At 40.0% G+C, this 7,303-nt stretch overlaps 1 protein-coding gene across 1 annotated transcript in view; it reads right to left on the minus strand.

The window, feature by feature from the left end:
- Positions 1-7,077, minus strand: part of LOC101847627 (UDP-glucose 4-epimerase) — a 49,256-nt gene extending 42,179 nt beyond the window's left edge. Inside the window, exon 1 of the mRNA XM_005090058.3 lies at positions 6,880-7,077. The gene's annotated coding sequence lies outside the window, so the exon portion shown is untranslated. The remainder of the gene's footprint in view (positions 1-6,879) is intronic.
- Positions 7,078-7,303: the final 226 nt, after the last annotated feature.

Genomic DNA, 7,303 nt, shown 5'->3' on the forward strand with positions numbered 1-7,303 from the left:
GGCTCGGAAACAACGGGAGGCTGGTTACTGTCAAAACGCTACACCACAACATCCTCTGACGGATCTCTCTACGTGGTTATTGAGAACCTGTGCAGTTGCCCTTTCTCCAAGGAGGTTATGTAAGGTCCTTGCCTTTCTCATAGGACGAGTTTTAATACAGGCACAGGTACACGCTAGTTCACCATCCTACAATTCTTAGTACACAGTAGGGGTAACAGATACAGACATGACGAGGAATCAGCATCTCATTCATTTTTATCCTATTACATAAAAGTGTTAAGCAGGCCGATCTGTGAGATTTCTTTAAAAAGTAGGCTTATCTTAATTGACAAGAAGTGACCCATCTGTTTGGTCTTTTATTCAAATAAACATTCAAAAAGTTTTGTACTGACTGAGAACCATGGCACAGTTAAAGTCTTGATAATATAGATTACTCTGTGATACTAATAACCCCTCACTCCTGTAAATTAATGAACCATATGTGCAGTTTTACCATTTACAGTACTAGTCTTAAAATTAAGTAAAGTATTAAACAGCACTTGCTCATGGACACCTCAGAGTTGAATATGAAAAGTAAATAATGCAGTTTAATATATCATTCCCTTGCTTATCTCATTACGAGAAATCTAACAAGTAGTCAGATAATCACTGCCTAAAACAGATAATAAACAGAATGTGTCTGATCACTTATCTATGTCACCCTGTTCGCCATTAAAGTATCCATGTGTAGAAACCAGTTCGAGGTAAGAAAAAAAAATCAAGATTAGTTTAAGAAGAGTTGTAAGGTTTTCTTAGCAGGAATTCAACAAAACAGTTTTTTATACTAAATCAATTGAATGTATATAAGCGCGAACAGAAAAAAGCAAACTTTTATTAACTCTAAGAAAATCTAAAATTACATAAAGATACCCAACAAGGATGGTAAGTCAGGTAATGTATACCAACATGACATTAAGCGTGAAAATCTTAGAGAATTTTTTTTTAAATATACTCAAATACAATTAAACTGCTAGTTAGTGCTTTTTATCTAATATTTTAAAAATAAATAAATAAAAGTATATTTCTCATTCTTCAAAAAGTTTCTCAATGCGAATTTCTTTAATCCAGAAATCATAATTTTATCAGAAATGGAAACGATGCAGACAAGAAACATAACCTGAAATGCACCACAACAGAATATAACATTCAACGTCAGTGAAAAAGAGGAAGGCCAAAACACACCCAAAAAAAAGGGGGAAAAGGAAATGTGGCAGCTGATGCCAAATATTCATACAAAACTTGGACACAACTGGAGTAAGATTCACAGGACAGACTTCTTTAGACAGGCATAGTGTAGGAGTGAGAGAATCATGATTTAAATATGATTAATGGAAAGCAAAAAAAATAAGTATCCCACTTGTAAAATCTTGAAAACATGAAACCAAACCCAAACGATTTACATGAAGCACATGATACACAATTAACCATGGTGCTGGTCAACTGGATGGTCAACCACGATAACTGTGATCTCCTGCAAGTTCTACCCAACTAACGATGGTCTCTGTTTTGTTTTAGTCAGGTTTTACAGCGTTCGCAACTGCATTCGGTCATATGAGCGCCAAAGGGTGGAAGTCAATATAGAAGTCCTTACAGGGAATCAGGCCTACTCTGCTCACCTCTCTTGCCTCAACAGCACAAAATCTCCTTCGACTATCAAGGCCCCCGGAAATAGCAGTTCACAAGAGAGTGACAAGCATACCAAAGAAGTAGAGGAAAATGATGAAAGTATGGGCGAGCAAAGAGAAAGCTGCAGTTCACCCTAAGTTGTTTCGGCACAGGCCAGGTGACAGTATGAGCTTGACATTAATAAATCAGCCCATTTACAATTCCACTGTGCATAAGAACATGTTAATATCCCCCCTTTGGTAATGGCCTAAAGAAAACTTCAGTCAGTAGCACTGCCCTGAGTTTTTATTTGTGTTTTTTTTGTTTGTTTTTGTTTTGTTTTTTTGGAGGGGGGCAATAGTCTACCTAATGGTCTAGTGATAATGCATTCTGCCTGTAATTTTATTCTATTACTCCCACCCACCAAAACATTTTTTACACTGCTAATGACAGTTCCAAGCCTGCATAAATGAAGAGTGAGAATGTTTAGTATCATACATTGAGTGGACTAGTATAAGTATAGGCCTACCATCAGGTGAAACAGTTTTCAAACTGGTTTGGCAGCAGACTAAATTAGAATAGAAACATTGTGGTAGACCATCGAGTGGATCTACACTATTAGCGTGCTAGTACAAAGCCATCATGGAGTCTATGGAAAAGACATGCAGGCCTCAATCTTTTTTCACACATCAGTTTTTTAATTCTCCTGAGTTGACAGGTGTCATTTCTACTAGAGATGGGCCAAGAATCGATTCCAGAACCGATTCCTGTGATTATTGCCTCTGACAAAAAGAACCAATCCCATTTTCGTAAACTAAAGATTCTCAGTTACTTAATTTTTATCTTAATTTTTCTTTAAAGAATGTATTTTTGAAAAAAAAAATGTTGGTGCTTTGATATGTTCTGAAATCGAGGTTATCCTGAATCTTGAAGATTTAAGAAAGAGTACTCGGGACGCAAATTCATAGTTAAAGATTATATCGATCTAGTAAACACAGTGTCAAAACGTATCCATTGCTTTCGCCTTTTTCTTATTCATCTGTTGTTTTAAGATTCCCTTTTCTTTCAACTCTCTTATTCATCTGTTGTTTTTATATTCCCTTTTCTTTCAACTCAAAGTCTAAAACTGTACCGTCTGTCCACGAGGCTCTATATCATAGGCTCTCATTTCTCGATGTAGGTCAGTGTTGGTTTTCTGACATCACATTGTACAGATTGGGTGGGGTAGTGCTGGGGTAGCGCCCTCCCACCCCAAGTAATCAAAGGGGTCAGACTACACGTTACTCACCAGAAATAATTGTTGGTCTCGGACTAATCGCTCTCGCCGGAAGTAATTGCAGGGGTTTCTACTAATCGTTACTCGCCGGAAGTAGTCATAGGTATCGCTACTCAGCGAAAATAATTGTGGGGGTCGGACTAATTGCTACTCGCTGGGGGTAATTGCAGAAGTCGGACTAACTGGTAATTGCAGTATATACAATCAGGATACTGGCTAGGGGTCGAAGCCACTGGAAGAAATCATAGAGCCACAGGAAGAAATCACATCACTGGGTATAACAAAAGTAATTGGGTTCAGAACCGATTCCTACGATTCCTAACCTTAAATAATCGAGAATCTTCGTTTACCAAAAAACCCCCGGAATTGCCCATTTTTAATCTCTACAGCTGTGACTGAAGCCTGGAATAACTCTCAGACTTTAAAAAATGTCATCTAAATGTAAGATAATCTGCCACCCTGCCCAGCAGTTTCTGACCATAAGATGCAATCTAGTGAAAGACTCCCCATTCTTACATTTCCTGTGAAGAATGTCCTGATGGCAGCATTCAGAAACCATGAAAACAACAATTGGCGTCCATAGTAGGGATAGTGTCAAAAGAAGATAAAGTTAAAGGTGAAGACTGTTTGAACAAGCCACTTCCAAATCTCCAAGACGGATTTTGGAATCACAGAAAAAAGTTAACATGCACATTTGCAAAACAGACAAACAATAGTACAGATGTAATTACATCTAGACACAAGGTAGAGGGGCGCTAATGGCCAGGAGGTTAAGGTGTTCGCCTCTCATTCAAAGTAATCAAAGGTCTCAGGTTCGCATTCGGGTAGTGACGGAAAAATTTTCTTCTCTAAAATTGTCTCCTTTCACCTCCTTTTCTGCTCTCTAGCAGTGTTCTGTCGTCTGCTTTCGTCTCCACTTTCTGCCCCCATCCCCTCACCTCTTTTGCTTACCCCTCCTCTGGGCTCCGGACTCTTTCTGCAGCTTTTCTACTGCTACTCCTTGACTCCTTCATAGAATCATACTGCTTTCTTTTAGCTACACCCCTGATCTTCTGGTAGGAAAGATCTAAACCGAGTCTTTTCGGACAAGGGAAAAAAATCTCGGAGGCCTCGTGTGCAAGTTGCGCACGTTAAAGATCCCTTGGGGATCAAGGAATGGTGATGGGTCTCATTTAAATATTGAAAAATGCCTAAGCGTCTCAAACAGCTTCCTATCCAGCCAACCGTACCTACCCGTGGTGGTCCCTGTTTTCACTGACACGGCTCTGGCGAATGGCGAGTTGTAGGCACCAAGAAACCAACCCCCCCCCCCATTTCCTAGAGGGGTTAAAAGAACAAAATGGGAGCAGGTGTGGCTCCACAAAGTGCAGGAGCCAGAACCCACCGATGTGTGGTAGACGCTATGCTCCTCACTAACCCACCCCTGCTCTCGTCCAATCTGCCGAACACCTCTACTGCTCTTCATCAACACACCCTCTGTAGCTGACAAGGGACCAGCCAGTTTGGGAAGGCCTGGGTGCAAGGATGGATCAAGCAGGGTGCCTGACTTGCCCTCTGGCCGTGAACCTCTTAGTAAAGGCACAACGACCCAGGGCGTGACGATCCAATGGCTTTCCCACTTGGCCGAAACCTTATGCAAGAACTATAGCCAGTAGCCATTAGTGGTGGGGAATGGGCAACGTAAACCCTATCGGAATTACACGGTCACAGGGCAGTCAGGTCACCCAGCCTCATGAAAACCTGTGTACCCTCCTATCCTCAACTTGCATGGCCCCTTCTCAGGGAGGACATGCAGTCCACAGACACTCCCAGTCCACAATGTCAGGATAAAATGAACCTGGATCGATAACAACAAAGATCCCTTGGAGGTTTAAAATCGATAAGAGTAGGCTTCGGCCGCCACACGGGCAAAATTCAAAATTTCCTGCCAACTGAAAATGTTAAATGTGTCCTCCACGCTCATATGCATTTGCGAGCGCCATAAAACATTTTAAAAAACAAAAGACAAATGGTCCAAAGAGTAACAAACAGGCAATCTTCATACGTCTGGCAATCAGCTGGCAGAGCCAAAGAAAGCAGTAAAAAATACAACATGGCAACTCATTGCATGTAGACTGGCATTTGGAGTTGACAAGATAAAAAAACAGTTCATTGTTACAATTGAAATGTAAATTAATTGTTCCATACAAAACAAATAAACTTAAAAAGTGTTGGTTAACTTAAATAAACAGGAGGTTTAAGAAAAAGTACATTTTCTGTGTGCCCTTTGAAGTCATTTACTCACATAGAAAGTGCCATGAAGACCCCTTAAACTTAAATTGAAATCTACAAGACTGTCATATTTTTCTCCGTTAGCCTGGTTTTCCGTGATGAGAGGTTGCTAAAATAAAAGACAAAAAATCATGAATTTTATTTTCTTCTTTGTTAAAACTCTAACATTAATCGCATTAGAGTCAAGCAGACTCCACTGCAATTAGTAAATTTTGACTTAGATTCTTCCATTCTGGTCATTATTCTTTTTTACGTTGGGCACTAGAAGTACTAATATTCGCCAAAAGACATAAACTACACCGTAACGAGCCACCACCCAAACAAATATAATTAAAGAAGAGACCTAACCCTAACCATTACCCCTCTTCTACTCTGTCTCATTGTTGTCGCTCGTTAGAAGTCTTCCCTAAAATTCATATAAGAATCAAGCAAAAAAACTCTCTAGATCTAGATCTAGATCTAGATCTAGAATCTAAATATAGATTTCTAGATCTAGATAGGAAGTGTCTACATTCTCTAACGTTAGAGAATGTATACTTGAAGCTGTCCATATCTACGTTCTCTAACGCTCAGTGCTTCCAATTTTCTGCCTTTTTTTTTTTTAGTTTCCTCCAGACCTCATCTGCCGATCCGATGCCCGCCGCCTTATTGATACCCCCCCAATCCCCATGTTTCCGACTTTCTCACTTTCTTGGTAGTAGAAAACTAGATGTCTACACCTTGATCTGTTACTGCCTTTCCTGAAACAGTGAAATATAAAGCTGAATCTACCTCTGGTCGTTGGACGTTCTGATAGCAGAGAATGGTAAGCGGCAAGCCTGTCTGCGCTTGAAGTGATACGATTACTTTATGAGTGTGGGTTCGAATCCCGGTCCCGGAAGTTGTTGGTTTTTTTGTTTTTTTTTGTTGTTTTTTTTTGGGGGGGGGGTTGCTTTTTCTTCTTCTTCTCCTCCTCCCGACTGACCAACAATAAAACAATTTTCAATTATAATTATTTGTTGCTTTGTAATTTTTTATGTAGACTCTAGATTTAGATCTCTAGATCTAGATCTAGACTTCAGGGCAATTGTTTACTTTCTCGCGTTTAATTCCGGCCGCACTTAGAGACGAAATTCTAGTCACTGATTCAAAACTTGGCGCTGGACCAAGTTAAGAATACGTAAACCACGGCAATTTCATCATTTGTAGGTGTAGAAATCTACTTAACACACTGGCTTAAATAGGCCTTCTGTCTGTAGGCCTACTGGTTTTTATGACCATTGACCATTGAGTGTAATATTTCATGATAAGAATTTAGAGTGGTCGCTCGTCCTCCCCGGAATTAAACGGAATTAAACGCGGTAAACGCTAGAAAGAGACACCAGTAGATTTAGAATCTAGAATCTAGATCTAGAGGTGTGAGTATGGATATCTAGATCACATTTTAAGAGTTACAGCTCTAACCCCATGGGCGCCTTACAAATGCACATATCGACAGCACAAGAGGTTAGTGTCAGCAATTAGATCTGACCAAGTCCAAGTGGTTTCTTTCTCTAGCCTTCAGTCGAGCAGCTAGAAAATCTATAGTCTATAGAATGAACTTTTATGAAGAACAGAACAAATCGGAACGTGACATTGACTGACACACAATTAACACTTGTCAATCATTCTTATACAAAGTAGAATCTGGATAAAACTGAAGTCCTTACCTCAAATAACTTGACTTGAACAGTTATAATTTACCGGCTTACAAATTCCAACTAAAGCCGTTTTTCCTTCACGGTCTACTAGGCCAAGATCTAGCCTTTAGTGTTTGGCCTGTCGCGTGGCAGTGATCGCGGTCGGTCGCAGACAACGTCTTGCCTGCTAGACAGGCAGGAAACACACCCACATGTCGGTTGCAATAAAAAGATGGATCGGAAGTTCTGGAATACTGTAAAGCTTTCTGTTTACCAGGCCTACTGTTTTGGCTACCGGTACTTACAAAATATAGACGTCTAAGTCACTTTTCTAACGTTTATTTATTATTTATACTCCGAGGAGCAGTAGAGTTTTGTTGTACAAGACAAACATGGTGGACTATTTTCTACAGAATCGTGTATGGAGGGTGAAATCAAGGAGATTTTCAGCCCC

Source organism: Aplysia californica, unplaced genomic scaffold (genome assembly GCF_000002075.1).
Source record: "Aplysia californica isolate F4 #8 unplaced genomic scaffold, AplCal3.0 scaffold00012, whole genome shotgun sequence".
NCBI lineage: Eukaryota > Metazoa > Mollusca > Gastropoda > Aplysiida > Aplysiidae > Aplysia > Aplysia californica.